This window comes from Neolamprologus brichardi, chromosome 9 (assembly GCF_056152115.1).
Source record: "Neolamprologus brichardi isolate AB-2024 chromosome 9, ASM5615211v1, whole genome shotgun sequence".
In the NCBI taxonomy this organism is placed as follows: domain Eukaryota; kingdom Metazoa; phylum Chordata; class Actinopteri; order Cichliformes; family Cichlidae; genus Neolamprologus; species Neolamprologus brichardi.
Genome location: NC_142112.1, coordinates 17,247,379 through 17,267,642, shown reverse-complemented (window position 1 = coordinate 17,267,642; position 20,264 = coordinate 17,247,379). Strand labels below are relative to the sequence as shown.

The 20,264-nt window shown below is 46.8% G+C and overlaps 1 protein-coding gene and 19 non-coding genes across 20 annotated transcripts in view; all 20 read left to right on the top strand.

The window, feature by feature from the left end:
• si:dkeyp-28d2.4 (B-cell receptor CD22) overlaps window positions 1-20,264 on the top strand; it is a 165,397-nt gene that overhangs the window by 85,838 nt on the left and 59,295 nt on the right. The window lies entirely within an intron of this gene.
• trnas-aga (transfer RNA serine (anticodon AGA)) lies at window positions 128-209 on the top strand. The gene has a single exon. It is a non-coding gene; the product is annotated as a tRNA-Ser (tRNA).
• trnag-ucc (transfer RNA glycine (anticodon UCC)) lies at window positions 1,562-1,633 on the top strand. Its single transcript has one exon. It is a non-coding gene; the product is annotated as a tRNA-Gly (tRNA).
• On the top strand, window positions 2,209-2,290 carry trnas-aga (transfer RNA serine (anticodon AGA)). The gene has a single exon. It is a non-coding gene; the product is annotated as a tRNA-Ser (tRNA).
• trnag-ucc (transfer RNA glycine (anticodon UCC)) lies at window positions 3,643-3,714 on the top strand. Its single transcript has one exon. It is a non-coding gene; the product is annotated as a tRNA-Gly (tRNA).
• Window positions 4,290-4,371, top strand: trnas-aga (transfer RNA serine (anticodon AGA)). Its single transcript has one exon. It is a non-coding gene; the product is annotated as a tRNA-Ser (tRNA).
• trnag-ucc (transfer RNA glycine (anticodon UCC)) lies at window positions 5,724-5,795 on the top strand. Its single transcript has one exon. It is a non-coding gene; the product is annotated as a tRNA-Gly (tRNA).
• Window positions 6,371-6,452, top strand: trnas-aga (transfer RNA serine (anticodon AGA)). The gene has a single exon. It is a non-coding gene; the product is annotated as a tRNA-Ser (tRNA).
• trnag-ucc (transfer RNA glycine (anticodon UCC)) lies at window positions 7,805-7,876 on the top strand. The gene has a single exon. It is a non-coding gene; the product is annotated as a tRNA-Gly (tRNA).
• On the top strand, window positions 8,452-8,533 carry trnas-aga (transfer RNA serine (anticodon AGA)). Its single transcript has one exon. It is a non-coding gene; the product is annotated as a tRNA-Ser (tRNA).
• trnag-ucc (transfer RNA glycine (anticodon UCC)) lies at window positions 9,886-9,957 on the top strand. Its single transcript has one exon. It is a non-coding gene; the product is annotated as a tRNA-Gly (tRNA).
• On the top strand, window positions 10,533-10,614 carry trnas-aga (transfer RNA serine (anticodon AGA)). Its single transcript has one exon. It is a non-coding gene; the product is annotated as a tRNA-Ser (tRNA).
• Window positions 11,967-12,038, top strand: trnag-ucc (transfer RNA glycine (anticodon UCC)). The gene has a single exon. It is a non-coding gene; the product is annotated as a tRNA-Gly (tRNA).
• Window positions 12,614-12,695, top strand: trnas-aga (transfer RNA serine (anticodon AGA)). The gene has a single exon. It is a non-coding gene; the product is annotated as a tRNA-Ser (tRNA).
• trnag-ucc (transfer RNA glycine (anticodon UCC)) lies at window positions 14,048-14,119 on the top strand. The gene has a single exon. It is a non-coding gene; the product is annotated as a tRNA-Gly (tRNA).
• Window positions 14,695-14,776, top strand: trnas-aga (transfer RNA serine (anticodon AGA)). The gene has a single exon. It is a non-coding gene; the product is annotated as a tRNA-Ser (tRNA).
• trnag-ucc (transfer RNA glycine (anticodon UCC)) lies at window positions 16,129-16,200 on the top strand. The gene has a single exon. It is a non-coding gene; the product is annotated as a tRNA-Gly (tRNA).
• On the top strand, window positions 16,776-16,857 carry trnas-aga (transfer RNA serine (anticodon AGA)). Its single transcript has one exon. It is a non-coding gene; the product is annotated as a tRNA-Ser (tRNA).
• Window positions 18,209-18,280, top strand: trnag-ucc (transfer RNA glycine (anticodon UCC)). Its single transcript has one exon. It is a non-coding gene; the product is annotated as a tRNA-Gly (tRNA).
• On the top strand, window positions 18,856-18,937 carry trnas-aga (transfer RNA serine (anticodon AGA)). The gene has a single exon. It is a non-coding gene; the product is annotated as a tRNA-Ser (tRNA).

The following is a 20,264-nucleotide window of genomic DNA, read 5'->3' as shown; positions in this document are numbered from 1 at the left end:
AAGTCATGCAGCTACCGCATTTACAATCCAGCGTGGCCGTTGTTGTGCACATCCTACTTGAAAGACGTGTGGCGTAGGACTTGGAAGACGTATGTCTTTCAAGTATGTAGTTCTACGGCCAAATGTGGTTGTTGTGGCCGAGCGGTCAAGGCGATGGACTAGAAATCCATTGGGGTCTCCCCGCACGGGTTCGAATCCTGTCGACAACGGTCAGCTGTTTTGCGGCAGTCCAGACGTTGATTTGAGAAGAAGCCACGGCATGGAGATCACCTGAGAAAGAGCCAGGCCTTTGCTTGTGAAAATAGAGCACGCAGAAGCAATGGACCCAGCTATGTCCTGACAAAATTAGGCACATATTCAGTAAACGTGGCATCCTTCAATTGGTCTTTTAGCCACCCCAGACGTGACCCCGTGTAGTCGTCCAGAATCCTGTCTGAGTACCGCCGATGACTGATGCGTCTGACAAATGCTGATTGCTTTGCAAGAGGACTGGGATCGGGATTGGAGGGACAGCGGATTTCACCGGGAATGGGACAACAGCACAAATAGCTTCAAACATCACTGCATGAAAAGCACAAAGACTGCACACATTTCATTGTTTGGAACACTGCTTTTCACTACAGCTCTTTGCATGTAAAAACTTTACTCTTCTCCACAGCTGGCTGACGGACACGCAAAAGTGCAAGCAAGAGTGGCCACACACCCACTATGCCGGCCTTTGTACACTCTCTCCATCTAATGATAGAGAGGAAGGATACATTCACTACTTCTAGCCTCCACTATTCAAATTCAGTATTTTCACAGTGTCCTAAAAGCTTCCTGAAAGGCCTTTACACAGTTTTCCAAAACGCTGCATCCAGAGCACAGTCAGGGACTGGAAGGAGAGAGTATTTTTCCCCCATATGGACTTCTCTCTTCATTGGCTCCCAATTACATCCCAAATAAAAATCCAAATGCTTTCCCTCACACACAAGGTCTTGAATAATCACCACCAATTTTGTCTACAAGATCTCACAGTGCCATATCATCCCAACAGAGTGCTTTGCTCTCAGACTGCTGGCTTCCGAGGGGATTTAAAAGTACAATGGAAGGCAGAGCCATCACTTTTCAGGCCCCTCTCTGTGGAACCAGCTCCCACTTTGTATTCGGGACACAGACACTTGCTCTCATTTTTTAATTAAGCGTAAAACCTTTTTGCCAAAGTCCAATAACTTGAAAGAGGAGCCAAAGACGTCTTCGTCCCAGATTCGTCCCAAGACAGATTCACACCTTTTCGCACCTTGTCTGCTGTGACGTGAAGAACTCGCGTTACCATTGCGACTCTCAAGGTGCTAAAAGTCACGCAAGAGTTTAAATGCGTGAGAGGCCACACTTGAGTAGCAAAGAAGCTTAGCTGATGAGATTAAATGTGCAGTTGCATGAAAGCACTAGTCTTTTTAGTGATCCACCTTTTGACCAGTTTAGAACCTGACAAGCGAGTAATCACAATGCCCACCTTGTTAAGTGTCCTGAAAAGCTTTATAAGCCGGACAATGAATCAGTGATGTTGCAGTCTTTCACAGTGATGGTGGTATAGTGGCGAGCATAGCTGCCTTCCAAGCAGTTGACCCGGGTTCGATTCCCGGCCATCGCAGTTTCCACTTGCAGTGCTGCTCAAGCATGTGGGCTGCGTACCGTTTTACACTAAAAACGTTCTCCGCTCTTTCTGCAAATGCTTACAATGTCAGGCCAGGTGCATTCTTCATCGGCCTCGCTGCTACCGCTTGCTGTGGAAAGACACTCTTCACACAGGCTTTGGGTTCTCATCACTTCATACCTATACCTTCTTACATGAAACTGGGATTGGACACGCTACTTCTTCATAAAGACACCCAGTCCCACTTTAAATATTGTGCTGAATGTTTGGAATGAAGATAACATTTTACTAACCATGTACTGATCAGCTCTTTGCGGTGGCAAAATCATCAGCTGTGTGTGTTACTGTTCATGCAAACAAGCAAGCGAATGTCAGCCAGCTAGCTTCAACCGCAGCTGTGCTGCACCCATCTCACGGAACTGCAAAACCACAAGCTTTCGCACCAAAGTCATGCAGCTACCGCATTTACAATCCAGCGTGGCCGTTGTTGTGCACATCCTACTTGAAAGACGTGTGGCGTAGGACTTGGAAGACGTATGTCTTTCAAGTATGTAGTTCCACGGCCAAATGTGGTTGTTGTGGCCGAGCGGTCAAGGCGATGGACTAGAAATCCATTGGGGTCTCCCCGCACAGATTCGAATCCTGTCGACAACGGTCAGCTGTTTTGCGGCAGTCCAGACGTTGATTTGAGAAGAAGCCACGGCATGGAGATCACCTGAGAAAGAGCCAGGCCTTTGCTTGTGAAAATAGAGCACGCAGAAGCAATGGACCCAGCTATGTCCTGACAAAATTAGGCACATATTCAGTAAACATGGCATCCTTCAATTGGTCTTTTAGCCACCCCAGACGTGACCCCGTGTAGTCGTCCAGAATCCTGTCTGAGTACCGCCGATGACTGATGCGTCTGACAAATGCTGATTGCTTTGCAAGAGGACTGGGATCGGGATTGGAGGGACAGCGGATTTCACCGGGAATGGGACAACAGCACAAATAGCTTCAAACATCACTGCATGAAAAGCACAAAGACTGCACACATTTCATTGTTTGGAACACTGCTTTTCACTACAGCTCTTTGCATGTAAAAACTTTACTCTTCTCCACAGCTGGCTGACGGACACGCAAAAGCGCAAGCAAGAGTGGCCACACACCCACTATGCCGGCCTTTGTACACTCTCTCCATCTAATGATAGAGAGGAAGGATACATTCACTACTTATAGCCTCCACTATTCAAATTCAGTATTTTCACAGTGTCCTAAAAGCTTCCTGAAAGGCCTTTACACAGTTTTCCAAAACGCTGCATCCAGAGCACAGTCAGGGACTGGAAGGAGAGAGTATTTTTCCCCCATATGGACTTCTTTCTTCATTGGCTCCCAATTACATCCCAAATAAAAATCCAAATGCTTTCCCTCACACACAAGGTCTTGAATAATCACCACCAATTTTGTCTACAAGATCTCACATTGCCATATCATCCCAACAGAGTGCTTTGCTCTCAGACTGCTGGCTTCCGAGGGGATTTAAAAGTACAATGGAAGGCAGAGCCATCACTTTTCAGGCCCCTCTCTGTGGAACCAGCTCCCACTTTGTATTCGGGACACAGACACTTGCTGTCATTTTTTAATTAAGCGTAAAACCTTTTTGCCAAAGTCCAATAACTTGAAAGAGGAGCCAAAGACGTCTTCGTCCCAGATTCGTCCCAAGACAGATTCACACCTTTTCGCACCTTGTCTGCTGTGACGTGAAGAACTCGCGTTACCATTGCGACTCTCAAGGTGCTAAAAGTCACGCAAGAGTTTAAATGCGTGAGAGGCCACACTTGAGTAGCAAAGAAGCTTAGCTGATGAGATTAAATGTGCAGTTGCATGAAAGCACTAGTCTTTTTAGTGATCCACCTTTTGACCAGTTTAGAACCTGACAAGCGAGTAATCACAATGCCCACCTTGTTAAGTGTCCTGAAAAGCTTTATAAGCCGGACAATGAATCAGTGATGTTGCAGTCTTTCACAGTGATGGTGGTATAGTGGCGAGCATAGCTGCCTTCCAAGCAGTTGACCCGGGTTCGATTCCCGGCCATCGCAGTTTCCACTCGCAGTGCTGCTCAAGCATGTGGGCTGCGTACCGTTTTACACTAAAAACGTTCTCCGCTCTTTCTGCAAATGCTTACAATGTCAGGCCAGGTGCATTCTTCATCGGCCTCGCTGCTACCGCTTGCTGTGGAAAGACACTCTTCACACAGGCTTTGGGTTCTCATCACTTCATACCTATACCTTCTTACATGAAACTGGGATTGGACACGCTACTTCTTCATAAAGACACCCAGTCCCACTTTAAATATTGTGCTGAATGTTTGGAATGAAGATAACATTTTACTAACCATGTACTGATCAGCTCTTTGCGGTGGCAAAATCATCAGCTGTGTGTGTTACTGTTCATGCAAACAAGCAAGCGAATGTCAGCCAGCTAGCTTCAACCGCAGCTGTGCTGCACCCATCTCACGGAACTGCAAAACCACAAGCTTTCGCACCAAAGTCATGCAGCTACCGCATTTACAATCCAGCGTGGCCGTTGTTGTGCACATCCTACTTGAAAGACGTGTGGCGTAGGACTTGGAAGACGTATGTCTTTCAAGTATGTAGTTCCACGGCCAAATGTGGTTGTAGTGGCCGAGCGGTCAAGGCGATGGACTAGAAATCCATTGGGGTCTCCCCGCACAGGTTCGAATCCTGTCGACAACGGTCAGCTGTTTTGCGGCAGTCCAGACGTTGATTTGAGAAGAAGCCACGGCATGGAGATCACCTGAGAAAGAGCCAGGCCTTTGCTTGTGAAAATAGAGCACGCAGAAGCAATGGACCCAGCTATGTCCTGACAAAATTAGGCACATATTCAGTAAACGTGGCATCCTTCAATTGGTCTTTTAGCCACCCCAGACGTGCCCCCGTGTAGTCGTCCAGAATCCTGTCTGAGTACCGCCGATGACTGATGCGTCTGACAAATGCTGATTGCTTTGCAAGAGGACTGGGATCGGGATTGGAGGGACAGCGGATTTCACCGGGAATGGGACAACAGCACAAATAGCTTCAAACATCACTGCATGAAAAGCACAAAGACTGCACACATTTCATTGTTTGGAACACTGCTTTTCACTACAGCTCTTTGCATGTAAAAACTTTACTCTTCTCCACAGCTGGCTGACGGACACGCAAAAGCGCAAGCAAGAGTGGCCACACACCCACTATGCCGGCCTTTGTACACTCTCTCCATCTAATGATAGAGAGGAAGGATACATTCACTACTTCTAGCCTCCACTATTCAAATTCAGTATTTTCACAGTGTCCTAAAAGCTTCCTGAAAGGCCTTTACACAGTTTTCCAAAACGCTGCATCCAGAGCACAGTCAGGGACTGGAAGGAGAGAGTATTTTTCCCCCATATGGACTTCTTTCTTCATTGGCTCCCAATTACATCCCAAATAAAAATCCAAATGCTTTCCCTCACACACAAGGTCTTGAATAATCACCACCAATTTTGTCTACAAGATCTCACATTGCCATATCATCCCAACAGAGTGCTTTGCTCTCAGACTGCTGGCTTCCGAGGGGATTTAAAAGTACAATGGAAGGCAGAGCCATCACTTTTCAGGCCCCTCTCTGTGGAACCAGCTCCCACTTTGTATTCGGGACACAGACACTTGCTCTCATTTTTTAATTAAGCGTAAAACCTTTTTGCCAAAGTCCAATAACTTGAAAGAGGAGCCAAAGACGTCTTCGTCCCAGATTCGTCCCAAGACAGATTCACACCTTTTCGCACCTTGTCTGCTGTGACGTGAAGAACTCGCGTGACCATTGCGACTCTCAAGGTGCTAAAAATCACGCAAGACTTTAAATGCGTGAGAGGCCACACTTGAGTAGCAAAGAAGCTCAGCTGATGAGATTAAATGTGCAGTTGCATGAAAGCACTAGTCTTTTTAGTGATCCACCTTTTGACCAGTTTAGAACCTGACAAGCGAGTAATCACAATGCCCACCTTGTTAAGTGTCCTGAAAAGCTTTATAAGCCGGACAATGAATCAGTCATGTTGCAGTCTTTCACAGCGATGGTGGTATAGTGGCGAGCATAGCTGCCTTCCAAGCAGTTGACCCGGGTTCGATTCCCGGCCATCGCAGTTTTCACTCGCAGTGCTGCTCAAGCATGTGGGCTGCGTACTGTTTTACACTAAAAATGTTCTCCGCTCTTTCTGCAAATGCTTACAATGTCAGGCCAGGTGCATTCTTCATCGGCCTCACTGCTACCGTTTGCTGTGGAAAGACACTCTTCACACAGGCTTTGGGTTCTCATCACTTCATACCTATACCTTCTTACATGAAACTGGGATTGGACACGCTACTTCTTCATAAAGACACCCAGTCCCACTTTAAATATTGTGCTGAATGTTTGGAATGAAGATAACATTTTACTAACCATGTACTGATCAGCTCTTTGCAGTGGCAAAATCATCAGCTGTGTGTGTTACTGTTCATGCAAACAAGCAAGCGAATGTCAGCCAGCTAGCTTCAACCGCAGCTGTGCTGCACCCATCTCACGGAACTGCAAAACCACAAGCTTTCGCACCAAAGTCATGCAGCTACCGCATTTACAATCCAGCGTGGCCGTTGTTGTGCACATCCTACTTGAAAGACGTGTGGCGTAGGACTTGGAAGACGTATGTCTTTCAAGTATGTAGTTCCACGGCCAAATGTGGTTGTTGTGGCCGAGCGGTCAAGGCGATGGACTAGAAATCCATTGGGGTCTCCCCGCACAGGTTCGAATCCTGTCGACAACGGTCAGCTGTTTTGCGGCAGTCCAGACGTTGATTTGAGAAGAAGCCACGGCATGGAGATCACCTGAGAAAGAGCCAGGCCTTTGCTTGTGAAAATAGAGCACGCAGAAGCAATGGACCCAGCTATGTCCTGACAAAATTAGGCACATATTCAGTAAACGTGGCATCCTTCAATTGGTCTTTTAGCCACCCCAGACGTGAACCCGTGTAGTCGTCCAGGATCCTGTCTGAGTACCGCCGATGACTGATGCGTCTGACAAATGCTGATTGCTTTGCAAGAGGACTGGGATCGGGATTGGAGGGACAGCGGATTTCACCGGGAATGGGACAACAGCACAAATAGCTTCAAACATCACTGCATGAAAAGCACAAAGACTGCACACATTTCATTGTTTGGAACACTGCTTTTCACTACAGCTCTTTGCATGTAAAAACTTTACTCTTCTCCACAGCTGGCTGACGGACACGCAAAAGTGCAAGCAAGAGTGGCCACACACCCACTATGCCGGCCTTTGTACACTCTCTCCATCTAATGATAGAGAGGAAGGATACATTCACTGCTTCTAGCCTCCACTATTCAAATTCAGTATTTTCACAGTGTCCTAAAAGCTTCCTGAAAGGCCTTTACACAGTTTTCCAAAACGCTGCATCCAGAGCACAGTCAGGGACTGGAAGGAGAGAGTATTTTTCCCCCATATGGACTTCTCTCTTCATTGGCTCCCAATTACATCCCAAATAAAAATCCAAATGCTTTCCCTCACACACAAGGTCTTGAATAATCACCACCAATTTTGTCTACAAGATCTCACAGTGCCATATCATCCCAACAGAGTGCTTTGCTCTCAGACTGCTGGCTTCCGAGGGGATTTAAAAGTACAATGGAAGGCAGAGCCATCACTTTTCAGGCCCCTCTCTGTGGAACCAGCTCCCACTTTGTATTCGGGACACAGACACTTGCTCTCATTTTTTAATTAAGCGTAAAACCTTTTTGCCAAAGTCCAATAACTTGAAAGAGGAGCCAAAGACGTCTTCGTCCCAGATTCGTCCCAAGACAGATTCACACCTTTTCGCACCTTGTCTGCTGTGACGTGAAGAACTCGCGTGACCATTGCGACTCTCAAGGTGCTAAAAGTCACGCAAGAGTTTAAATGCGTGAGAGGCCACACTTGAGTAGCAAAGAAGCTCAGCTGATGAGATTAAATGTGCAGTTGCATGAAAGCACTAGTCTTTTTAGTGATCCACCTTTTGACCAGTTTAGAACCTGACAAGCGAGTAATCACAATGCCCACCTTGTTAAGTGTCCTGAAAAGCTTTATAAGCCGGACAATGAATCAGTGATGTTGCAGTCTTTCACAGCGATGGTGGTATAGTGGCGAGCATAGCTGCCTTCCAAGCAGTTGACCCGGGTTCGATTCCCGGCCATCGCAGTTTCCACTCGCAGTGCTGCTCAAGCATGTGGGCTGCGTACCGTTTTACACTAAAAACGTTCTCCGCTCTTTCTGCAAATGCTTACAATGTCAGGCCAGGTGCATTCTTCATCGGCCTCGCTGCTACCGCTTGCTGTGGAAAGACACTCTTCACACAGGCTTTGGGTTCTCATCACTTCATACCTATACCTTCTTACATGAAACTGGGATTGGACACGCTACTTCTTCATAAAGACACCCAGTCCCACTTTAAATATTGTGCTGAATGTTTGGAATGAAGATAACATTTTACTAACCATGTACTGATCAGCTCTTTGCGGTGGCAAAATCATCAGCTGTGTGTGTTACTGTTCATGCAAACAAGCAAGCGAATGTCAGCCAGCTAGCTTCAACCGCAGCTGTGCTGCACCCATCTCACGGAACTGCAAAACCACAAGCTTTCGCACCAAAGTCATGCAGCTACCGCATTTACAATCCAGCGTGGCCGTTGTTGTGCACATCCTACTTGAAAGACGTGTGGCGTAGGACTTGGAAGACGTATGTCTTTCAAGTATGTAGTTCCACGGCCAAATGTGGTTGTTGTGGCCGAGCGGTCAAGGCGATGGACTAGAAATCCATTGGGGTCTCCCCGCACAGGTTCGAATCCTGTCGACAACGGTCAGCTGTTTTGCGGCAGTCCAGACGTTGATTTGAGAAGAAGCCACGGCATGGAGATCACCTGAGAAAGAGCCAGGCCTTTGCTTGTGAAAATAGAGCACGCAGAAGCAATGGACCCAGCTATGTCCTGACAAAATTAGGCACATATTCAGTAAACGTGGCATCCTTCAATTGGTCTTTTAGCCACCCCAGACGTGCCCCCGTGTAGTCGTCCAGAATCCTGTCTGAGTACCGCCGATGACTGATGCGTCTGACAAATGCTGATTGCTTTGCAAGAGGACTGGGATCGGGATTGGAGGGACAGCGGATTTCACCGGGAATGGGACAACAGCACAAATAGCTTCAAACATCACTGCATGAAAAGCACAAAGACTGCACACATTTCATTGTTTGGAACACTGCTTTTCACTACAGCTCTTTGCATGTAAAAACTTTACTCTTCTCCACAGCTGGCTGACGGACACGCAAAAGCGCAAGCAAGAGTGGCCACACACCCACTATGCCGGCCTTTGTACACTCTCTCCATCTAATGATAGAGAGGAAGGATACATTCACTACTTATAGCCTCCACTATTCAAATTCAGTATTTTCACAGTGTCCTAAAAGCTTCCTGAAAGGCCTTTACACAGTTTTCCAAAACGCTGCATCCAGAGCACAGTCAGGGACTGGAAGGAGAGAGTATTTTTCCCCCATATGGACTTCTTTCTTCATTGGCTCCCAATTACATCCCAAATAAAAATCCAAATGCTTTCCCTCACACACAAGGTCTTGAATAATCACCACCAATTTTGTCTACAAGATCTCACATTGCCATATCATCCCAACAGAGTGCTTTGCTCTCAGACTGCTGGCTTCCGAGGGGATTTAAAAGTACAATGGAAGGCAGAGCCATCACTTTTCAGGCCCCTCTCTGTGGAACCAGCTCCCACTTTGTATTCGGGACACAGACACTTGCTCTCATTTTTTAATTAAGCGTAAAACCTTTTTGCCAAAGTCCAATAACTTGAAAGAGGAGCCAAAGACGTCTTCGTCCCAGATTCGTCCCAAGACAGATTCACACCTTTTCGCACCTTGTCTGCTGTGACGTGAAGAACTCGCGTGACCATTGCGACTCTCAAGGTGCTAAAAATCACGCAAGACTTTAAATGCGTGAGAGGCCACACTTGAGTAGCAAAGAAGCTCAGCTGATGAGATTAAATGTGCAGTTGCATGAAAGCACTAGTCTTTTTAGTGATCCACTTTTTGACCAGTTTAGAACCTGACAAGCGAGTAATCACAATGCCCACCTTGTTAATTGTCCTGAAAAGCTTTATAAGCCGGACAATGAATCAGTCATGTTGCAGTCTTTCACAGCGATGGTGGTATAGTGGCGAGCATAGCTGCCTTCCAAGCAGTTGACCCGGGTTCGATTCCCGGCCATCGCAGTTTTCACTCGCAGTGCTGCTCAAGCATGTGGGCTGCGTACTGTTTTACACTAAAAATGTTCTCCGCTCTTTCTGCAAATGCTTACAATGTCAGGCCAGGTGCATTCTTCATCGGCCTCACTGCTACCGTTTGCTGTGGAAAGACACTCTTCACACAGGCTTTGGGTTCTCATCACTTCATACCTATACCTTCTTACATGAAACTGGGATTGGACACGCTACTTCTTCATAAAGACACCCAGTCCCACTTTAAATATTGTGCTGAATGTTTGGAATGAAGATAACATTTTACTAACCATGTACTGATCAGCTCTTTGCAGTGGCAAAATCATCAGCTGTGTGTGTTACTGTTCATGCAAACAAGCAAGCGAATGTCAGCCAGCTAGCTTCAACCGCAGCTGTGCTGCACCCATCTCACGGAACTGCAAAACCACAAGCTTTCGCACCAAAGTCATGCAGCTACCGCATTTACAATCCAGCGTGGCCGTTGTTGTGCACATCCTACTTGAAAGACGTGTGGCGTAGGACTTGGAAGACGTATGTCTTTCAAGTATGTAGTTCCACGGCCAAATGTGGTTGTTGTGGCCGAGCGGTCAAGGCGATGGACTAGAAATCCATTGGGGTCTCCCCGCACAGGTTCGAATCCTGTCGACAACGGTCAGCTGTTTTGCGGCAGTCCAGACGTTGATTTGAGAAGAAGCCACGGCATGGAGATCACCTGAGAAAGAGCCAGGCCTTTGCTTGTGAAAATAGAGCACGCAGAAGCAATGGACCCAGCTATGTCCTGACAAAATTAGGCACATATTCAGTAAACGTGGCATCCTTCAATTGGTCTTTTAGCCACCCCAGACGTGACCCCGTGTAGTCGTCCAGGATCCTGTCTGAGTACCGCCGATGACTGATGCGTCTGACAAATGCTGATTGCTTTGCAAGAGGACTGGGATCGGGATTGGAGGGACAGCGGATTTCACCGGGAATGGGACAACAGCACAAATAGCTTCAAACATCACTGCATGAAAAGCACAAAGACTGCACACATTTCATTGTTTGGAACACTGCTTTTCACTACAGCTCTTTGCATGTAAAAACTTTACTCTTCTCCACAGCTGGCTGACGGACACGCAAAAGTGCAAGCAAGAGTGGCCACACACCCACTATGCCGGCCTTTGTACACTCTCTCCATCTAATGATAGAGAGGAAGGATACATTCACTGCTTCTAGCCTCCACTATTCAAATTCAGTATTTTCACAGTGTCCTAAAAGCTTCCTGAAAGGCCTTTACACAGTTTTCCAAAACGCTGCATCCAGAGCACAGTCAGGGACTGGAAGGAGAGAGTATTTTTCCCCCATATGGACTTCTCTCTTCATTGGCTCCCAATTACATCCCAAATAAAAATCCAAATGCTTTCCCTCACACACAAGGTCTTGAATAATCACCACCAATTTTGTCTACAAGATCTCACAGTGCCATATCATCCCAACAGAGTGCTTTGCTCTCAGACTGCTGGCTTCCGAGGGGATTTAAAAGTACAATGGAAGGCAGAGCCATCACTTTTCAGGCCCCTCTCTGTGGAACCAGCTCCCACTTTGTATTCGGGACACAGACACTTGCTCTCATTTTTTAATTAAGCGTAAAACCTTTTTGCCAAAGTCCAATAACTTGAAAGAGGAGCCAAAGACGTCTTCGTCCCAGATTCGTCCCAAGACAGATTCACACCTTTTCGCACCTTGTCTGCTGTGACGTGAAGAACTCGCGTTACCATTGCGACTCTCAAGGTGCTAAAAGTCACGCAAGAGTTTAAATGCGTGAGAGGCCACACTTGAGTAGCAAAGAAGCTCAGCTGATGAGATTAAATGTGCAGTTGCATGAAAGCACTAGTCTTTTTAGTGATCCACCTTTTGACCAGTTTAGAACCTGACAAGCGAGTAATCACAATGCCCACCTTGTTAAGTGTCCTGAAAAGCTTTATAAGCCGGACAATGAATCAGTGATGTTGCAGTTTTTCACAGCGATGGTGGTATAGTGGCGAGCATAGCTGCCTTCCAAGCAGTTGACCCGGGTTCGATTCCCGGCCATCGCAGTTTCCACTCGCAGTGCTGCTCAAGCATGTGGGCTACGTACTGTTTTACACTAAAAATGTTCTCCGCTCTTTCTGCAAATGCTTACAATGTCAGGCCAGGTGCATTCTTCATCGGCCTCGCTGCTACCGTTTGCTGTGGAAAGACACTCTTCACACAGGCTTTGGGTTCTCATCACTTCATACCTATACCTTCTTACATGAAACTGGGATTGGACACGCTACTTCTTCATAAAGACACCCAGTCCCACTTTAAATATTGTGCTGAATGTTTGGAATGAAGATAACATTTTACTAACCATGTACTGATCAGCTCTTTGCAGTGGCAAAATCATCAGCTGTGTGTGTTACTGTTCATGCAAACAAGCAAGCGAATGTCAGCCAGCTAGCTTCAACCGCAGCTGTGCTGCACCCATCTCACGGAACTGCAAAACCACAAGCTTTCGCACCAAAGTCATGCAGCTACCGCATTTACAATCCAGCGTGGCCGTTGTTGTGCACATCCTACTTGAAAGACGTGTGGCGTAGGACTTGGAAGACGTATGTCTTTCAAGTATGTAGTTCCACGGCCAAATGTGGTTGTTGTGGCCGAGCGGTCAAGGCGATGGACTAGAAATCCATTGGGGTCTCCCCGCACAGGTTCGAATCCTGTCGACAACGGTCAGCTGTTTTGCGGCAGTCCAGACGTTGATTTGAGAAGAAGCCACGGCATGGAGATCACCTGAGAAAGAGCCAGGCCTTTGCTTGTGAAAATAGAGCACGCAGAAGCAATGGACCCAGCTATGTCCTGACAAAATTAGGCACATATTCAGTAAACGTGGCATCCTTCAATTGGTCTTTTAGCCACCCCAGACGTGACCCCGTGTAGTCGTCCAGGATCCTGTCTGAGTACCGCCGATGACTGATGCGTCTGACAAATGCTGATTGCTTTGCAAGAGGACTGGGATCGGGATTGGAGGGACAGCGGATTTCACCGGGAATGGGACAACAGCACAAATAGCTTCAAACATCACTGCATGAAAAGCACAAAGACTGCACACATTTCATTGTTTGGAACACTGCTTTTCACTACAGCTCTTTGCATGTAAAAACTTTACTCTTCTCCACAGCTGGCTGACGGACACGCAAAAGTGCAAGCAAGAGTGGCCACACACCCACTATGCCGGCCTTTGTACACTCTCTCCATCTAATGATAGAGAGGAAGGATACATTCACTGCTTCTAGCCTCCACTATTCAAATTCAGTATTTTCACAGTGTCCTAAAAGCTTCCTGAAAGGCCTTTACACAGTTTTCCAAAACGCTGCATCCAGAGCACAGTCAGGGACTGGAAGGAGAGAGTATTTTTCCCCCATATGGACTTCTCTCTTCATTGGCTCCCAATTACATCCCAAATAAAAATCCAAATGCTTTCCCTCACACACAAGGTCTTGAATAATCACCACCAATTTTGTCTACAAGATCTCACAGTGCCATATCATCCCAACAGAGTGCTTTGCTCTCAGACTGCTGGCTTCCGAGGGGATTTAAAAGTACAATGGAAGGCAGAGCCATCACTTTTCAGGCCCCTCTCTGTGGAACCAGCTCCCACTTTGTATTCGGGACACAGACACTTGCTCTCATTTTTTAATTAAGCGTAAAACCTTTTTGCCAAAGTCCAATAACTTGAAAGAGGAGCCAAAGACGTCTTCGTCCCAGATTCGTCCCAAGACAGATTCACACCTTTTCGCACCTTGTCTGCTGTGACGTGAAGAACTCGCGTTACCATTGCGACTCTCAAGGTGCTAAAAGTCACGCAAGAGTTTAAATGCGTGAGAGGCCACACTTGAGTAGCAAAGAAGCTCAGCTGATGAGATTAAATGTGCAGTTGCATGAAAGCACTAGTCTTTTTAGTGATCCACCTTTTGACCAGTTTAGAACCTGACAAGCGAGTAATCACAATGCCCACCTTGTTAAGTGTCCTGAAAAGCTTTATAAGCCGGACAATGAATCAGTGATGTTGCAGTTTTTCACAGCGATGGTGGTATAGTGGCGAGCATAGCTGCCTTCCAAGCAGTTGACCCGGGTTCGATTCCCGGCCATCGCAGTTTCCACTCGCAGTGCTGCTCAAGCATGTGGGCTGCGTACTGTTTTACACTAAAAATGTTCTCCGCTCTTTCTGCAAATGCTTACAATGTCAGGCCAGGTGCATTCTTCATCGGCCTCGCTGCTACCGTTTGCTGTGGAAAGACACTCTTCACACAGGCTTTGGGTTCTCATCACTTCATACCTATACCTTCTTACATGAAACTGGGATTGGACACGCTACTTCTTCATAAAGACACCCAGTCCCACTTTAAATATTGTGCTGAATGTTTGGAATGAAGATAACATTTTACTAACCATGTACTGATCAGCTCTTTGCAGTGGCAAAATCATCAGCTGTGTGTGTTACTGTTCATGCAAACAAGCAAGCGAATGTCAGCCAGCTAGCTTCAACCGCAGCTGTGCTGCACCCATCTCACGGAACTGCAAAACCACAAGCTTTCGCACCAAAGTCATGCAGCTACCGCATTTACAATCCAGCGTGGCCGTTGTTGTGCACATCCTACTTGAAAGACGTGTGGCGTAGGACTTGGAAGACGTATGTCTTTCAAGTATGTAGTTCCACGGCCAAATGTGGTTGTTGTGGCCGAGCGGTCAAGGCGATGGACTAGAAATCCATTGGGGTCTCCCCGCACAGGTTCGAATCCTGTCGACAACGGTCAGCTGTTTTGCGGCAGTCCAGACGTTGATTTGAGAAGAAGCCACGGCATGGAGATCACCTGAGAAAGAGCCAGGCCTTTGCTTGTGAAAATAGAGCACGCAGAAGCAATGGACCCAGCTATGTCCTGACAAAATTAGGCACATATTCAGTAAACGTGGCATCCTTCAATTGGTCTTTTAGCCACCCCAGACGTGACCCCGTGTAGTCGTCCAGGATCCTGTCTGAGTACCGCCGATGACTGATGCGTCTGACAAATGCTGATTGCTTTGCAAGAGGACTGGGATCGGGATTGGAGGGACAGCGGATTTCACCGGGAATGGGACAACAGCACAAATAGCTTCAAACATCACTGCATGAAAAGCACAAAGACTGCACACATTTCATTGTTTGGAACACTGCTTTTCACTACAGCTCTTTGCATGTAAAAACTTTACTCTTCTCCACAGCTGGCTGACGGACACGCAAAAGTGCAAGCAAGAGTGGCCACACACCCACTATGCCGGCCTTTGTACACTCTCTCCATCTAATGATAGAGAGGAAGGATACATTCACTGCTTCTAGCCTCCACTATTCAAATTCAGTATTTTCACAGTGTCCTAAAAGCTTCCTGAAAGGCCTTTACACAGTTTTCCAAAACGCTGCATCCAGAGCACAGTCAGGGACTGGAAGGAGAGAGTATTTTTCCCCCATATGGACTTCTCTCTTCATTGGCTCCCAATTACATCCCAAATAAAAATCCAAATGCTTTCCCTCACACACAAGGTCTTGAATAATCACCACCAATTTTGTCTACAAGATCTCACAGTGCCATATCATCCCAACAGAGTGCTTTGCTCTCAGACTGCTGGCTTCCGAGGGGATTTAAAAGTACAATGGAAGGCAGAGCCATCACTTTTCAGGCCCCTCTCTGTGGAACCAGCTCCCACTTTGTATTCGGGACACAGACACTTGCTCTCATTTTTTAATTAAGCGTAAAACCTTTTTGCCAAAGTCCAATAACTTGAAAGAGGAGCCAAAGACGTCTTCGTCCCAGATTCGTCCCAAGACAGATTCACACCTTTTCGCACCTTGTCTGCTGTGACGTGAAGAACTCGCGTTACCATTGCGACTCTCAAGGTGCTAAAAGTCACGCAAGAGTTTAAATGCGTGAGAGGCCACACTTGAGTAGCAAAGAAGCTCAGCTGATGAGATTAAATGTGCAGTTGCATGAAAGCACTAGTCTTTTTAGTGATCCACCTTTTGACCAGTTTAGAACCTGACAAGCGAGTAATCACAATGCCCACCTTGTTAAGTGTCCTGAAAAGCTTTATAAGCCGGACAATGAATCAGTGATGTTGCAGTTTTTCACAGCGATGGTGGTATAGTGGCGAGCATAGCTGCCTTCCAAGCAGTTGACCCGGGTTCGATTCCCGGCCATCGCAGTTTCCACTCGCAGTGCTGCTCAAGCATGTGGGCTGCGTACTGTTTTACACTAAAAACGTTCTCCGCTCTTTCTGCAAATGCTTACAATGTCAGGCCAGGTGCATTCTTCATCGGCCTCGCTGCTACCGCTTGCTGTGGAAAGACACTCTTCACACAGGCTTTGAGTTCTCATCACTTCATACCTATACCTTCTTACATGAAACTGGGATTGGACACGCTACTTCTTCATAAAGACGCCCAGTCCCACTTTAAATATTGTGCTGAATGCTTGGAATGAAGATAACATTTTACTAACCATGTACTGATCAGCTCTTTGCGGTGGCAAAATCATCAGCTGTGTGTGTTACTGTTCATGCAAACAAGCAAGCGAATGTCAGCCAGCTAGCTTCAACCGCAGCTGTGCTGCACCCATCTCACGGAACTGCAAAACCACAAGCTTTCGCACCAAAGTCATGCAGCTACCGCATTTACAATCCAGCGTGGCCGTTGTTGTGCACATCCTACTTGAAAGACGTGTGGCGTAGGACTTGGAAGACGTATGTCTTTCAAGTATGTAGTTCCACGGCCAAATGTGGTTGTTGTGGCCGAGCGGTCAAGGCGATGGACTAGAAATCCTTTGGGGTCTCCCCGCACAGGTTCGAATCCTGTCGACAACGGTCAGCTGTTTTGCGGCAGTCCAGACGTTGATTGAGAAGAAGCCACGGCATGGAGATCACCTGAGAAAGAGCCAGGCCTTTGCTTGTGAAAATAGAGCACGCAGAAGCAATGGACCCAGCTATGTCCTGACAAAATTAGGCACATATTCAGTAAACGTGGCATCCTTCAATTGGTCTTTTAGCCACCCCAGACGTGACCCCGTGTAGTCGTCCAGAATCCTGTCTGAGTACCGCCGATGACTGATGCGTCTGACAAATGCTGATTGCTTTGCAAGAGGACTGGGATCGGGATTGGAGGGACAGCGGATTTCACCGGGAATGGGACAACAGCACAAATAGCTTCAAACATCACTGCATGAAAAGCACAAAGACTGCACACATTTCATTGTTTGGAACACTGCTTTTCACTACAGCTCTTTGCATGTAAAAACTTTACTCTTCTCCACAGCTGGCTGACGGACACGCAAAAGTGCAAGCAAGAGTGGCCACAGACCCACTATGCCGGCCTTTGTACACTCTCTGCATCTAATGATAGAGAGGAAGGATACATTCACTACTTATAGCCTCCACTATTCAAATTCAGTATTTTCACAGTGTCCTAAAAGCTTCCTGAAAGGCCTTTACACAGTTTTCCAAAACGCTGCATCCAGAGCACAGTCAGGGACTGGAAGGAGAGAGTATTTTTCCCCCATATGGACTTCTTTCTTCATTGGCTCCCAATTACATCCCAAATAAAAATCCAAATACTTTCCCTCACACACAAGGTCTTGAATAATCACCACCAATTTTGTCTACAAGATCTCACATTGCCATATCATCCCAACAGAGTGCTTTGCTCTCAGACTGCTGGCTTCCGAGGGGATTTAAAAGTACAATGGAAGGCAGAGCCATCACTTTTCAGGCCCCTCTCTGTGGAACCAGCTCCCACTTTGTATTCGGGACACAGACACTTGCTCTCATTTTTTAATTAAGCGTAAAACCTTTTTGCCAAAGTCCAATAACTTGAAAGAGGAGCCAAAGACGTCTTCGTCCCAGATTCGTCCCAAGACAGATTCACACCTTTTCGCACCTTGTCTGCTGTGACGTGAAGAACTCGCGTTACCATTGCGACTCTCAAGGTGCTAAAAGTCACGCAAGAGTTTAAATGCGTGAGAGGCCACACTTGAGTAGCAAAGAAGCTTAGCTGATGAGATTAAATGTGCAGTTGCATGAAAGCACTAGTCTTTTTAGTGATCCACCTTTTGACCAGTTTAGAACCTGACAAGCGAGTAATCACAATGCCCACCTTGTTAAGTGTCCTGAAAAGCTTTATAAGCCGGACAATGAATCAGTGATGTTGCAGTCTTTCACAGTGATGGTGGTATAGTGGCGAGCATAGCTGCCTTCCAAGCAGCTGACCCGGGTTCGATTCCCGGCCATCGCAGTTTCCACTCGCAGTGCTGCTCAAGCATGTGGGCTGCGTACCGTTTTACACTAAAAACGTTCTCCGCTCTTTCTGCAAATGCTTACAATGTCAGGCCAGGTGCATTCTTCATCGGCCTCGCTGCTACCGCTTGCTGTGGAAAGACACTCTTCACACAGGCTTTGGGTTCTCATCACTTCATACCTATACCTTCTTACATGAAACTGGGATTGGACACGCTACTTCTTCATAAAGACACCCAGTCCCACTTTAAATATTGTGCTGAATGTTTGGAATGAAGATAACATTTTACTAACCATGTACTGATCAGCTCTTTGCGGTGGCAAAATCATCAGCTGTGTGTGTTACTGTTCATGCAAACAAGCAAGCGAATGTCAGCCAGCTAGCTTCAACCGCAGCTGTGCTGCACCCATCTCACGGAACTGCAAAACCACAAGCTTTCGCACCAAAGTCATGCAGCTACCGCATTTACAATCCAGCGTGGCCGTTGTTGTGCACATCCTACTTGAAAGACGTGTGGCGTAGGACTTGGAAGACGTATGTCTTTCAAGTATGTAGTTCCACGGCCAAATGTGGTTGTTGTGGCCGAGCGGTCAAGGCGATGGACTAGAAATCCATTGGGGTCTCCCCGCACAGGTTCGAATCCTGTCGACAACGGTCAGCTGTTTTGCGGCAGTCCAGACGTTGATTTGAGAAGAAGCCACGGCATGGAGATCACCTGAGAAAGAGCCAGGCCTTTGCTTGTGAAAATAGAGCACGCAGAAGCAATGGACCCAGCTATGTCCTGACAAAATTAGGCACATATTCAGTAAACGTGGCATCCTTCAATTGGTCTTTTAGCCACCCCAGACGTGACCCCGTGTAGTCGTCCAGAATCCTGTCTGAGTACCGCCGATGACTGATGCGTCTGACAAATGCTGATTGCTTTGCAAGAGGACTGGGATCGGGATTGGAGGGACAGCGGATTTCACCGGGAATGGGACAACAGCACAAATAGCTTCAAACATCACTGCATGAAAAGCACAAAGACTGCACACATTTCATTGTTTGGAACACTGCTTTTCACTACAGCTCTTTGCATGTAAAAACTTTACTCTTCTCCACAGCTGGCTGACGGACACGCAAAAGTGCAAGCAAGAGTGGCCACACACCCACTATGCCGGCCTTTGTACACTCTCTCCATCTAATGATAGAGAGGAAGGATACATTCACTACTTCTAGCCTCCACTATTCAAATTCAGTATTTTCACAGTGTCCTAAAAGCTTCCTGAAAGGCCTTTACACAGTTTTCCAAAACGCTGCATCCAGAGCACAGTCAGGGACTGGAAGGAGAGAGTATTTTTCCCCCATATGGACTTCTCTCTTCATTGGCTCCCAATTACATCCCAAATAAAAATCCAAATGCTTTCCCTCACACACAAGGTCTTGAATAATCACCACCAATTTTGTCTACAAGATCTCACAGTGCCATATCATCCCAACAGAGTGCTTTGCTCTCAGACTGCTGGCTTCCGAGGGGATTTAAAAGTACAATGGAAGGCAGAGCCATCACTTTTCAGGCCCCTCTCTGTGGAACCAGCTCCCACTTTGTATTCGGGACACAGACACTTGCTCTCATTTTTTAATTAAGCGTAAAACCTTTTTGCCAAAGTCCAATAACTTGAAAGAGGAGCCAAAGACGTCTTCGTCCCAGATTCGTCCCAAGACAGATTCACACCTTTTCGCACCTTGTCTGCTGTGACGTGAAGAACTCGCGTTACCATTGCGACTCTCAAGGTGCTAAAAGTCACGCAAGAGTTTAAATGCGTGAGAGGCCACACTTGAGTAGCAAAGAAGCTCAGCTGATGAGATTAAATGTGCAGTTGCATGAAAGCACTAGTCTTTTTAGTGATCCACCTTTTGACCAGTTTAGAACCTGACAAGCGAGTAATCACAATGCCCACCTTGTTAAGTGTCCTGAAAAGCTTTATAAGCCGGACAATGA